This window comes from Podarcis tiliguerta (assembly GCF_965153285.1).
Source record: "Podarcis tiliguerta genome assembly, chromosome: 3".
Classification (NCBI taxonomy): domain Eukaryota; kingdom Metazoa; phylum Chordata; class Lepidosauria; order Squamata; family Lacertidae; genus Podarcis; species Podarcis tiliguerta.
Window position 1 is genome coordinate 53,691,264 of NC_139536.1, and position 13,720 is coordinate 53,704,983.

General features: G+C 43.3%; 1 protein-coding gene across 2 annotated transcripts in view; it reads right to left on the bottom strand.

Moving 5' to 3' along the window:
- Positions 1-6,450: 6,450 nt before the first annotated feature.
- SCAF8 (SR-related CTD associated factor 8) overlaps positions 6,451-13,720 on the bottom strand; it is a 72,250-nt gene continuing 64,980 nt past the window's right edge. For both annotated transcript variants that reach the window (XM_083434039.1, XM_083434042.1), the window contains exon 21: positions 6,451-7,711. The gene's annotated coding sequence lies outside the window, so the exon portion shown is untranslated. The remainder of the gene's footprint in view (positions 7,712-13,720) is intronic.

Genomic DNA, 13,720 nt, shown 5'->3' on the forward strand with positions numbered 1-13,720 from the left:
GCTGCAAGTGCCAAGTGGAGATGACTGGTCTCAGACTGTCGCCTTCTTGGGCTTGGGGTTTCCCTTCCCTCTCTGCCTTAACAGTTGCTTCTTCTAGGGACAAAATGAAGCCATCTTGCACACAAAAATCTCAGGGACCTGCTTTCTGGCCTGTCTCACCATTAAATCTGTAATTCATTTCTCCTCTGCCCTCTCCATCTCCCTTAGACTTTGCCAAGTTGAAGTACCAAGTGTGTTATTTCAGCCCTCATCTCTTCTCCTCGTCTCAAAGTGTAGACAGAAGCAAAATAGTCAGCCAGGGTTCCCTCTCCTTTTGTCTATGCCTACCGAAGCATGACCTTTTATTTCACCATTCACATTCGCGGTTGTACTTTGGCTTTCTCTCTCCTCGCATATCTGCCCTTCCCGAGCATATAAATCAAGTGTTGTAAGCAAATCCCAGCTTTATTGCTAGACTAGCTCTTTCCGGTTTTTGTGGGCTTTTATTCAGTTCCTTACCAACAGGTGGTACAGTGGTAACTCTGGTTACAAACTTAATTTGTTCTGGAGGTCTGTTCTTAACCTGAAGTACCACTTTAGCTAATGGAGCCTCCTGCTGCCGCTGCGCCGCAATTTCTGTTCTCATCCTGAGGTAAAGTTACTACTGGTACTACTTCCAGGTTAGCGGAGTCTGTTACCTGAAATGTTTGTAACCCAAGGTAACTATAGTTTGTAACTATACATTTAGTCAGCCCTCAGACACACATCCCTGGGACTGGTGCTTGGGTGACTGGGTGCCTGTTATCGTACGGCTCTACGTGTTACATCTGGGCCCCCTTGTATGCTGGGATGTGCGTTTTAATGAGTTGAGCAGAATGCGTGATTCTTGAGGCCATGTGTTTGGTGGGGTGCGATGAATGTAATAGTGCTTAGCCTACTCCTTTGCTTCTGTTTTGTCCGTATGGTTTTATAGGTTAGAATTGAATGATCACTGATTTATTGTGGATTTGTTAACGATACTGGGAATTGATAGAGTCAGCTGTTATTCACTCAGCCATTGTAATTGTGATTTCTCAGCTGAGACTGATGTTCTATTCTGTTTTTATTCAGTTTTATGTATTTTATCATTTGCAATGACTTTGGCTTAATAAATAATATTTGTATTTGTATTGATGCTCTGTTACAGATGTGGGGACCCTTTTTTGCTGAACTTCAGTTCCCAGTGCCACTGGCCTCAGACATCTGAAGGCAGCCCTGTAGAAGTTTTTAATGTTTAATGTTTTATTGTGTTAGATGCTTTAATTTGTTGGAAGCTCCCCAGATTGGCATGGGCAACTTAGTCAGATGGGCTGCATATAAATATATTATGATGATGTTTATTATTATTATTTGACCATACTTGCAAGGGCTGTTGGGAGTTGTAGTTCAGCAGCATCTGGAGGGCCAAAGATTCACCTGTTTTATTTTGTTCAGTTTTGTTGTTGTTACATACTGCTTGAAAGTTGCTTGGGGATTCTCTTGAACGGCATCCAGCCAGGGAAAGGGAGCAGAAAGACTTGGCAAATATACCCATAGCATTCTAGGAGTCTAAGCACAACGTAGCATTTGCAGTATGTGATTTAATTCCGTGTTTCTTGCAAGCGCCGCACCCCTGTGTAAGCAAACTGACAGGGGTAAATACCATGGTGAACAGCTTAGGGAGCAATCATTTGTATCGTTCCCTTTTTAAAAACACTAAACCTCACATTGACATAGTACTGTATCTGGACAGCATGCTACAGTTCTGCGGTGGTCAAAGGAAATCACACCTACTTAACCTAGAATGCAGGTTTCCTAAATCAACACTGCAAATATAGCACACTGTGATAGCAGCTGGCCCCACACCCAGTTTTGACGTCTGATATGTCATTTTATTATATGGAAGCAGCCTTGTGATATGAGCAGCAAACATCAGCTGCGCAGCCTCCAGCCTTGTGGTCAGGCATTGTAACTATCCTGCTATCCCTTTGATGCTGAGTGTAGCATAGGAAACGGTGAAACCTTTCCCCATCCCCTTCAGCTTTGAATCCATCCACTTAGGAGCCTGCTGCTATTATAGCTTCTCTTCCTAGCCAAGAAAGCAAAGCATCAGACAGGCTTCCAGGTTTGTGCCCCTTTTAAAACAGCAGCCAAGTTGCTGGCACTATTCAGACTCTTCTGATGAACAAATCACACCAGGGGGGACTGGAGGATTTCCAAACATAAACAACCCCCGAGACAAACACTGCGCGAGAGGTTGTGCAAATCACCAGACGTGAAGAAATGCCAGCAGTGGAATGAGTTGCCACAGCCAGGAAGAATCAGAAGTGGTTCGCACTGTCAAGCCCTCCCCAATATCTTGTCTACAATCCCGTGGAGGCAAATTTGTACAAAGGAGGAGCAAACAGCTGCCCTTTCCTTCTTTGATCAGTTACCCTTTTCCTGGGAGCCAGCATCTCAGACGTGGCTGCCATATTCCTGAGTGTGCAGCTCAAGTAATATTAGCCTTTCTTCATGAGGTCATTTATCCACCTTCATGATCACACGTTGAAGTTAAATCATGCCATAATTATTTTTTTAAAAAAATCAGCTATAAAAATCTTCTGAGCTCTGAAAAGGACACTGGAAGCAACTGTAACAAAGAATTAAAAAGAGCTGGAGATGCGGGCAGTGTGCTTTTGTTTCTCATGACTATTAGAATTATGGTCTAGTTGCTACTCTGTAGATAATGTGGGCCTGTTGGTGAAAATTCAACAGCAAGTAGTGTGTAAAGTGGACTTGTGAGGGATAAGAGTGGAGGAGAGCTCCCCCTAGTGTTACTGGAAAGCACCACAACTGTGCATAAAAAATATAACTATGAGAGGTTGCAGATAGCTGTGTAGAAGAAACTTCAGCTGAAACTCCATGTAGGAGGCCAGGTCTATTGACAGCTATCAGCCAAGAACAGACAGGTTGAACTTTCCTGTCCAGAGGCAATCTTTTTCTGAGTGATGGGTACTTAAATGACAGGGGGAAAGCCACCCCATTGTCTTCAAACCCAGTTTTTGTGCTTTCAGAAGAGACATCTGGGCTGCCCACTATTCAAGACAGAATACTGGGCTTAAGAGACTGATCCAGCACAGCAACATTTCTGTTCAACTTCTCACTGAAGAATTTTGTAACTTGAGCCTAAATTAAAACTGAGTTTTCTTTCTTTTTATTGTTCTTGTGGGTTATGAAATGAGGCCATTTTGATGTTGTGTGGTCTTTGTTTATATGCTTTATAAACTAAAAATAGTGTGCTTCATAGCCCCCCCAAAAAACATACCTCTATGTGGCAAATTTCCTTATCAATATGGGACTCTTACTTCTCAAATGCCCCTTTGCAGGGTCTATTCTATTATGACGTCTGAAGAAGTGTCCAGAACTTTCTGTTTATTTTACTGTCCTGAAACTTCCAACATTCAGCTTTATTAGATGGCCCCGAGTTCTAGTATTAAGATAGAAACTTAGAACTATAGAATTATGGAAACAGTGAGTTGGAAGGGACCCTGAGGGTCATCTAGTCTAACCCCCTGCAATGCAGGAATCTCAACTAAAGCACCCATGACAGGTGGCCATTCAACCTCTGTCCAGTTTCTTCCTGTCCATTTCCTCCACATCCTGCATAATCACGTTTATTTCAAAACAAAGAAGTCCCGAGCTAAAAAAGATCTCCAGTACAATAAAGTTTATATTCACTTTTTCACAGATTGATTTCGTGAGGAAGATTCAGCATGAATGCAGGATCCTCGTGATGGCAGCACCCATGGAAATATTTTGTGGCGGAAAAGGCATCAAAGCATATTTATGAACACGTGGCTAACTTCTGAAAGTCACTGAGAAAATGAGAAACATTAACTCTACTTCAAACAATACTAGTGGTTTCTTCAAATAAACTTCTCCTTCTGATGATAGAGAGGATCTAGTGCCAGAAGCCTTTGGGGGTTCCAATGCCTTGAATAAGAAGATTAGTGTTAAGACTGCCTCATGTCCAGTTATTTTGAGAAACAGCAGAGGAAAATAGGGGGTGGGAGGGGCTCAAAATCGGTATAGGTCTGCCTGGTTTGGGATAATTCATCCCACACCCAGGAGATTACTAAGAAAATGTATGTGGATGACTACACTTGAAATATGCATTGTATCATTTGTCTGTGTGTCGACAAACTGAAGACAGCAATTGGCAGTCTTTACTTCCTGAAAACTAGAATATGTCCCTCTTTGCTTCTTACTGGCTAACATGATCATTATGGCAAGCAACCTTTGCAATAAAACAGCACCACAACTGAGCACTCAGCGGCTTGTTCCCATAATGAGCAAATTATGCCATTGGATTAAGTGTGGGCTTTTAAAAAATAAAGCCAATGCCACGTGTTTCAATGTGGAAGCATCATTTCTGGAGTTCCCACTGCAACCTTGAAGGCTAACTGGGCACAACAACTCTCATATCCAAACAATTCTGAATCAACCGGCTGCCTTAATTTAGATCAAGTCTAAAATTATGTCAAAACAGATGTTCTTTTTTGAGGAATGGGGCATGACTGCCCATTAAAGGCCTGTTCAAAGACTGCCCATCTCATTTGAATGTGAACATAATATTGTTCTAATTGTGTAGTATTGAGTTGATTCAACTCGTCAAAGTCAGCTAATATTGTGAAGAAGCCCTGCCTTGCATCAGAATGTCTGAAGTTTCCACAGGACAATGCTGCTCAAAAGCTTGTTGTTGAAACTTCAGGAAGGGAGGGGTGGAAGCCAGACCTTGTAAATATTCATGGACATTCACAAAGAGAAGCTTGCCAGATGCTGGGGGGGAAGGAGTGAAGGCTTTTGAAAAGCAGATTTATCCAGAGAACAAAAACGCCCAACCTATGCCCTTAGCACGCCATGGGATTTTCTCTCTCTCTCTCTCTTTAAAAATGATTTCTTCAACAGATGGAGTCTCCCTTTTGCAGTTCCTGGAAACCACCTCCAATAGCACAGCTTGACAAACAGGACAGCCACAAAAATAAGGGGCGCAAATATTCCAGGTACCAGAAAAATGAATACTAGTAAGACGAGGAATGCAGTGAGCATGATCCAAAGTTAAGCAATCTGAAGTTTCACTGATTAAGCCTCCCCGATTGAAATTAGTCAATTGACTTAAAACTGCTTGGTTGGATCATGATCTAGGCGGTGTGTCAGAAAGGAATTTCTGTAGCCCTACTAACATACTTCAACGATGCTTTTCATTTTGGATTTGTAACACTGAGGTCTGTGGGCCAGCATCTGCCCTCTGGACTGGCTCCATCCATCAGTACTGGTCACTGAATGTTCTTGAACTAGAAGGGACTATAAATGGCTTCCTGTTTCTGCTGTGAGAGCAGCGATGTCTTCTTAGCTCTGGTATACTCCTATGCCTTCTTAGTTTTGTTCCCTGATGCCTGGGTTGATCCCTCAGCTCTGACCTCCTGATTCCCAGCTTACTAGCCTATAGCTCAGCCCTGACCCTAGAGCACAATGGCTATTTTCAATTTTTTTTTAAAGAACCCACTTAGCTGCTAAGGAACCCCCCTGCATTGCAGATGATTCTGGGACATGGTCTAGGGCCGATGATTTGGACTACAACTCCCATCAGCCCCAGCCGGCATTTATGATGGGATATGATGTCCACAGCACCTGGAGGGCACCAGACTGACCACCCCGATCTACAGCACACAGTTCACATGCAGGACTGTCCAGGTGTGTAGCTTCAACACTGAACTATCAGCCACCTAGAACACCCTTCTCCCCACCCCAAACTCCCCTGCAGCTGTAGGTCTTTGGGGAAGATTGGTAGTGATGGGCTCACAGTTTTTCACAAAAGGCATAGGGTGCTCTGTGTTGGTGTGTCAGAAAAATAAAATTCTAAAGCAGGGCAACACCATTATCAGAATTAACTAAAGTGTCACAAAACAGCAAACAAAGACACTCTGGATTTTGTGACATTTCAGCTGATACTAATAAAAGTATCGCCCTACTGTGGCTCATGGGGGAAAGGCTATTGTGGACCATTTTTTCCTTGCTAGGGAAATACAGCACAGCATGTCACCTGTATCTGTTCTTGCAACTGACTGTCTGTTTTCTAGCCTTAACATGGTACTGGCCCTGTAAAAGTTGAACAAAGACTCAGACAGAAACAGAAAGAGCCATGAGTGTATCAGCCAAAGCACTGAAAATATAACAGAAACAGTGCAGACCTGTTTCTGTGGAGAGTGGTAGTAGATGGGGGTGGGGTGCAGATAACGTCTGCCCTTTGACTGCTCACCTAGGGAGACTGGCAACACACCCTAGGTGATCTATGTTCCAAAGTGTTGTGTTGTACACAGCATGGGAAACTAAACAAAGGCACACAGTAAGATTTAAAAGCCATGCTTTACAAGATGCAGACAATGGTGAAATAATAAACTGTGCATCAAAACTTTTCTTCTTCGTTTATTGTTATACAGGTCCAATGCTGCAGTCACCATGCAGGTACAGCATAAGGGGAATGATCTTGCTGAACAATTCTGACTAATCAGATTTCAAGAGACCATGAACTACAACATTCCAAGTGACTGGCCCTTTCATTCTGAGAGAACAAAACACAAATAAGCAGATAGACAAAAATGACCTTTTCACGTATGGCTTATGATCATGCTTCTCCCCACCCCCCACCCCACCTGAGTTGATCATTAAACCAAGTCCACATGTTTGAGCCTGAAATGTAGAGCTTTTCTTTGGGTGCTTAATTAGGAATATGAAAACTCTTGCCTGCTGAGTGCGTTTTAAAATTACTTAATTCCCACCCTTTCCCAATTTCATCATTACTTTTCTTTTTAGAGCTTAGTCTTCTAGTTATTAATAGAGAACCGAAGGACGAGACTGGCCAAATATTGGCCCTGGGGTTTTAATTCCCAGTTCTTCTGAAACTCAGAAGACCTTTCGGCTCATCAACCTGAAAATACCCAAGTGTTCTCTGGGCCTTAAACCCAGAGCCCTAGACTTCCTGTGCCAGGAATTAAGGGCTTAGGAAGTGGCGTTTCAATGGATCACAAAACATGATGCTGCTTTGGCATTACACCTTTGTCAGTGCAAACGTCCAGAACCCAGGGCACCAGTCACAATTCAAGGTCTACACGATGATTGCACATGTGGCATTACATCAAATGGAGCCTCCTAAGAACACATGTAGAGACATGTCCTGAAAGAAAATGGAACACCTTTGACACTGTAGCATTTTTGTTTTCTTGCAACCTGTTCTTCGATGACTAGCATTAGAAGATGCAAGTGGGTTTTAGTTTATGATTTACAGTCCAGTGTTTTCTTCTGGTCCTGCAGAAGAGCCTCTCTCTGTGTATTGGATGCAAAACAACAACAACTGTTCCTTTGAGCAGATCATCCTCAAAAACACAAAAAAAGATTTAAAAAAACTCACAGAGTTTATTGCTTTCAATTTATAAAATTAAGCCTGCCTCAGACAGGTAATACTGGTAGGTACATTCGTAATCCCTGGTTTCTACTGGAAAGTGTGCTCTGACACACAACGCTTCCTCAATATATAACGCCAGGTTCCTTCCTTCTAATACTTCGCAACCAAGATCCGATGTGATTCCCAAAAGAACACTGAAGTTCTTCTCATTGAACTCTGCCAAGCTCAGCACCCGGTAAGCTGCCACAACATCCTTCATCATCATATTGCCTGTTGACAAAAGGAATAATTACTAATTGTCACTGGACGCATGTTTCGAGCTTTTTTTTAAACAAATGAAAAACAGGTTCAACATTCAAAAGCAAATACAGAAAATTCCCTAGGTTAGTATTTAATGTTTTCAGCAAGCTAATAATAATGTCTGAAGTCGCATACAGTCTTGTGTTTAAGCCTCACTTCTGGTTGCTATAGGTGACCAGAAATTGCATATAAGTGAGTGCATGGAATACTATGTAAGTGAATGAGTGGGTTGGCAGAAGAGGGGTTGGGCACTCAGTCCTCCCTCTGTGACCACAAGAGAAACCAAGAAGTCTTCTAGAGCAGGGAAATCTGCCCCTCTTGTGCCAAGCACTGACAGGATAGTTCAAAAGGGTAGGGTTTCGCCGGGGTAGGTGAGGGCTGGCAGGCTAGTAAATTTTGTGGACTTATTTACAAGGCTGGTCTATGCATTGATACTATTTGTTTTCTCTGTGCTCTCCAGACTAAACTGAACAGTTATCTCTTCTTGCTTACTTTGACTGCAGGACATTGCTATACATTTTTTAGAAGACACACTTCTAAGGGGTGAGCTTAAATTCTTTTCAAAACTTTCTGTTATTCATACTTTAATTCAGCAAAGAATAGTGGATTGTTATAAAGAAGACCATCACACTAAGAAATGAATGATCCAAAGAGCTTGAATATACACCCATCACAATTGTTCCCAAAATCAGTGATGCTGATGACGTCACTGCAGACTCCTGCCTCACCTGAATCATCTAGGTACTGCATTAACTCATTAAATGACATCTGCATATAGATTTTTATTATTATTTTGTCTCTTCTGCAAATGACTATGAAATAAATTATCATCTTTGAACAAAAGCACTCTGTGTGTATTTTATCCAGCTTGGAATAAATACCTGGTGGGAAGGCATGTGACAGTTGAGTTATCTGAGACACAAATCCTGGGACCTTGACTTAAGGTTACTGTGCTCTAAACCATTCAAGAAATGTCCACAATCAGGGAGAGGCTCCTGTTACACTGGTCCAACACATTCAAACCTGGATAGCTACACAGTGCCCGTGGTACAACACACCTTGGCCCACCAGATACCTACCTGGCAGGCTGGTGGCGTCAGCAATGAACAGGTAGGAGTCTGAGCAAATCCCATACGGTATATATTGTATACCTGTGTGGAGAGCTTCACTCATGGGGATCAAATGTGGTTCTCCATAGCTCTATATCTTGCCTGTGGCATTCTCCCCAGGCCCTGCCCATCATGGGTCCTGCTTCAGATCCCAAGTCCTTTTGATTGGCTAAAATCTGCCCTTGAACTCTGTTAATGACCCTTGCTTGCCTGGATGTAGGACAGAGTGTGGGCAGAACCTAGCTTATTGTAAAATGGTAAAATTTACATTTGTTGCTCTGCCCCCCTCCTTTGCCTCTAGCCCTGCCCACCACAGGCATTTGGGCCCTGGAAGTTTGCCCAGAAGGGAATGAGGTCCTCAAGATGATGAAGGTCTCCTACCCATACCGCATAGCCACAGTTCTGTTGCTCCCACATCACTGGAACCACCCCACAAACCCCTTTTCTTTTGTGGTTGCTTAGAGGGAGAGGGTGTCCCACAAGTTGTAACTCTACTCAAGGAGTTCCCTGTAACCCACCCGCTTTGCTGGTCTGATAGGCTACACCATAAGTGCTTCAGAATCCACCCTTTGAACTAATGCAATGTCAACAGAGCCCTCAGAATCAGGCGGGGTAACAGCTAAATAGACATGCATTCAAGAGCCTAGCCCTTACTTTGTCCAAAGATATTCCAATGTAAATCAGAAGGCATTTCCCGTTCAATCAACCTCAGAGTGCAGAATAAAACGTGCCAAGGAAGCACTTGACAGAACGGCTTCGAGACTGGGCAGGGATAGACGGCAAGTAAATATTTCCCCTTGGAAAGTTTAAAATATCTGAAACATAATCTAAAGAATATGTTTAAACAAACAGGAATCTGCCAACTCTCCAAAGAAAATTAAGATCTATTAAAAACCCATGCACTTAGAAGTAATGCTGCACAGCACATTAAAATGTTTGGGTTAATTTCCTGTTCTGAAAAATTGCTCCATAATGACAGCTTACGGTCTTGCTTGACTCAATAAAACCAGCTCAAGAGTGCTTTTGTCAGCCTCTTTATTTCTGCATATTTCTCTACATATGCAACTGTTATTTTTTTTTTTACAGAGGGGCACCTACTAGCGTGATCTCCTCCTTTCTACCAAGGTCATAAAGCTGCTACAGCCCTACTCTTGCGACATAACCACCTGAGACAATTGACCTAGCACAGTCCTCTGGCTCAAGGGCTATGAACTGCCCTGAGGACTACAGAGGAAGGGCGGTATACAAATTTAATTAATACTGTAAATAAAAATAGAGGTCAGTGCCTCAGGACCCAGGAAGCTGAGAGGAGAGGAGCTCAGAGAGAGAGCAGCTCAGAGTTCCTTGGCTTGCAGGAAGTCAATAGTAAATTAGCAGGTCTTCAATCCCAACTTGTCTCCCACGGAAATCCATGAACCTGTGTTAGTCAGGTCTGTTAATTTCAGTGTGTCTACTTCTGACCAGAACTAGCATTGGATTCAACCCACAGGAAGTGTTCTATTAAATAGGACCGCATATCTTAGATTAGGGACGCGGGTGGCGCTGTGGGTAAAATCTCAGCGCCTAGGACTTGCCGAACGCATGGTCGGCGGTTCGAATCCCAGCGGCGGGGTGCACTCCCGTCGTTCGGTCCCAGCGCCTGCCAACCTAGCAGTTCGAAAGCACTCCCGGGTGCAAGTAGATAAATAGGGACCGCTTAGCAGCGGAAAGGTAAACGGCGTTTCCGTGTGCTGCGCTGGCTCACCAAATGCAGCTTGTCACGCTGGCCACGTGACCCGGAAGTGTCTGCGGACAGCGCTGGCTCCCGGCCTCTAGAGTGAGATGAGCGCACAACCCTAGAGTCTGTCAAGACTGGCCCGTACGGGCAGGGGTACCTTTACCTTTACCTTTTTATCTTGGATTACCCATGCAGAATACAGGACAGAAATGGTAGAATATGGTATCACACCAATAAAAGAAAAAGGTTGATGCTTCTTCTAAATACCCCCGAACCTGTATCAACAATTGACGATATGGTAACTACTAAAAGCTTAACTACTAAAATGCTCTTTGGTAGTTCTTGGAAGGATACATCTGCTGCAGAACCCAGTGGTGTACATCCTTATAGGAGCACAATACACCATTGTACCCTTCTGGGCATAATTAAAGATGCTGGATTTATATACAGTAGTGGCGCTGTGGGTTAAAGCCTCAGCACCTAGGGCTTGCCGATCGCAAGGTCGGCAGTTCGAATCCCCGTGGCGGGGTGCGCTCCCGCTGTTCGGTCCCAGCGCCTGCCAACCTAGCAGTTCGAAAGCACTCTCGGGTGCAAGTAGATAAATAGGGACCGCTTACTAGCGGGAAGGTAAATGGCGTTTCCGTGTGCAGCTCTGGCTCGCCAGAGCAGCGATGTCACGCTGGCCACGTGACCCGGAAGTGTCTTCGGACAGCGCTGGCCCCCAGCCTCTTTGAGTGAGATGGGCGCACAACCCTAGAGTCTGTCAAGACTGGCCCGTACGGGCAGGGGTACCTTTACCTTTATATATATATATATATATATATATCCTTGAGGACCAACATGAGTAGCTCTTCCCTTGTTTTAATGATCTCTGGCAGATTCTTGATGACACTCATCTTGTAGTAAGATCAAAAAGTGAGGGCATGTTGTAGAGAGACAATTGTTACTCTATTTTTTTTAATGATCTCATTCCCTCCAGAGGCTCTGCGGGGTGTGGCCTTGCATACCTTCCAGAGGATTATGAAGATTATTTTGGGGAAGGGAGCCTGGCAATGATAAGTAGAGAATTGCTTTAATGGTGGGTTCATTTTTAAGTATATATGTTAAGTATATGTTAAGAGTTAATGTATAATGACTGATAAGAGTTGGGCGTGCCTGTGGCAATTGCTCCAATGCTACTGTATGACCCTGGACCTACCAAATAGGCACTCATTTACCCTAGCTTTGGAAACTTGAAGTGTATTTTTGGGACCCACCTCAAGTTGTTTTAAACTGTTTTTAGTATTGTGTTTTAATATTGCAACTTGCCCTGGGACTTTAGTGCGAAGGGTGGTTTAATAATACAGTAGTACCTTGGTTTATGAACTTAATCCGTTCTGGCAGTCCATTCTTAAACCAAAGCGTTCTTAAACCAAGGTGTGCTTTCCCATAGCAGCGGGGGACTCAATTTACACTCAACAGGAAGCCGAACATGTTGTGCTTCCAAGGCAAAGTTCACAAACCAAAACACCTACTTCCGGGTTTACAGCATTCTTAATCCAAGTTGTTCATAAACTAAGCTGTTCTTAAACCAAGGTACCACTGTAACAATAACAATAATAACAATGGCAATACCATTTTGGAGCTTCACAATTTTATCACCAGAGCACAATTAGGAGGAGAGAAAGGAGTATTGTGCTGATCATGCTCTAAGGGAAGCTCAATTTGGAATCAATAAGATTAAGCTCCACTGTCATTATCCAGGGCTATTATAAGAGGAAAAGGTCATTGATAAGCGAAGATCTTAGATTGCAAGGAGGTTTTCCCCTCAGAACCAGTATTTGATTTCCTGCCCCGCTTAGGGCTTTCAGCACCAGAGGAGCTTGTAAAGTCAAGCTTGTAATGTTTGAAAAATTCACATTACCTTCCTCAGATTCAAAGGACCAGATCAGAGTCCATAGTAGAACCCCAACCTCCCCATGCCATCAGAGTCAAAGGCTCCTAAAGCAGACATGGGTAGAAGCACAGCCCATAAAGGATGGAGCTAGCTGCGCAAAGGAAGCTGCAATCCTACTTAAGACTCAATCTTGATTTGCTTCTTGCCTTGATGGAACCTGATGGCTGTTAACCATGGCTTGCTTGCTGGATCACGAATTGGGATTAGTGGCATGTGATGTTATGGTTCTAACACCTGTGTCTAGTGACAGCCCTCCCTTCAGCCTTGGGCTGGAATCCTGTCCTCTGGTTAGGATCACTGCCTGAGATGGAGCATTTACAAATCTACGAGTTGATGGCATATGCTATTTAGGTTTATCTGAATCAAGTGCTACAATGGGCCTGTTAACATAGCTGCAATCCTATATGCCTACTCAGAAGGAAGCCTAGGTAAGTGATGTCTTGGGTAGAAAATTATCCAATGTAAAAATGTAAAACATTTTGTGGATTCTATTGGTTCATTCTGTGGCCTACAGAAAATATTTCTCTATTCCCCTTGAGTTGCAGGGGTGGCTGCAATTAAAAATGGCATGATGGGTGGAAATAACTTTGTAAATAGGATTTGCATGTTCAGGGCTAGGAAGAACTGAAGTACATTGGTACCTCGGGTTAAGAACTTAATTCATTCTGGAGGTCCGTTCTTAACCTGAAACTGTTCTTAACCTGAGGTACCACTTTAGCTAATGGGGCCTCCCACTGCTACTGCGTGATTTCTGTTCTCATCCTGAAGCAAAGTTCTGAACCTGAGGTACTATTTCTGGGTTAGCAGAGTCTGTAACCTGAAGCGTCTGTAACCCGAGGTACCACTGTAGTAACTTTCTGGAACTATTTCCTGCAGGTAAAGAGACTGCGCCTTGATCACTTATGTTCTCTGCTTTACACTCAAATTAGTCTGTATTTACTTAATACATTTATATCCTGCCTAATCCAATAGAAATGGTTAGTTTTCCAGGCAGTCTTCATCAAGGTTGCTGCATCATGGCAAAATAAAGTGCAATGTAGGAGTGCAGACCCTTGGGGTATATCTTGACAGGAGGGTTTAGATGTGATGACTATAATTTTGTGACAGGCTCCTTCCTCCTATGAAAACAACAGTGAGAGGATTCTAAATGGAATACAAAATGTGCATTGCCTAAGCTACTTCAAATTTAGTTTCCATGTATTTTCTGCTGCTGAAAA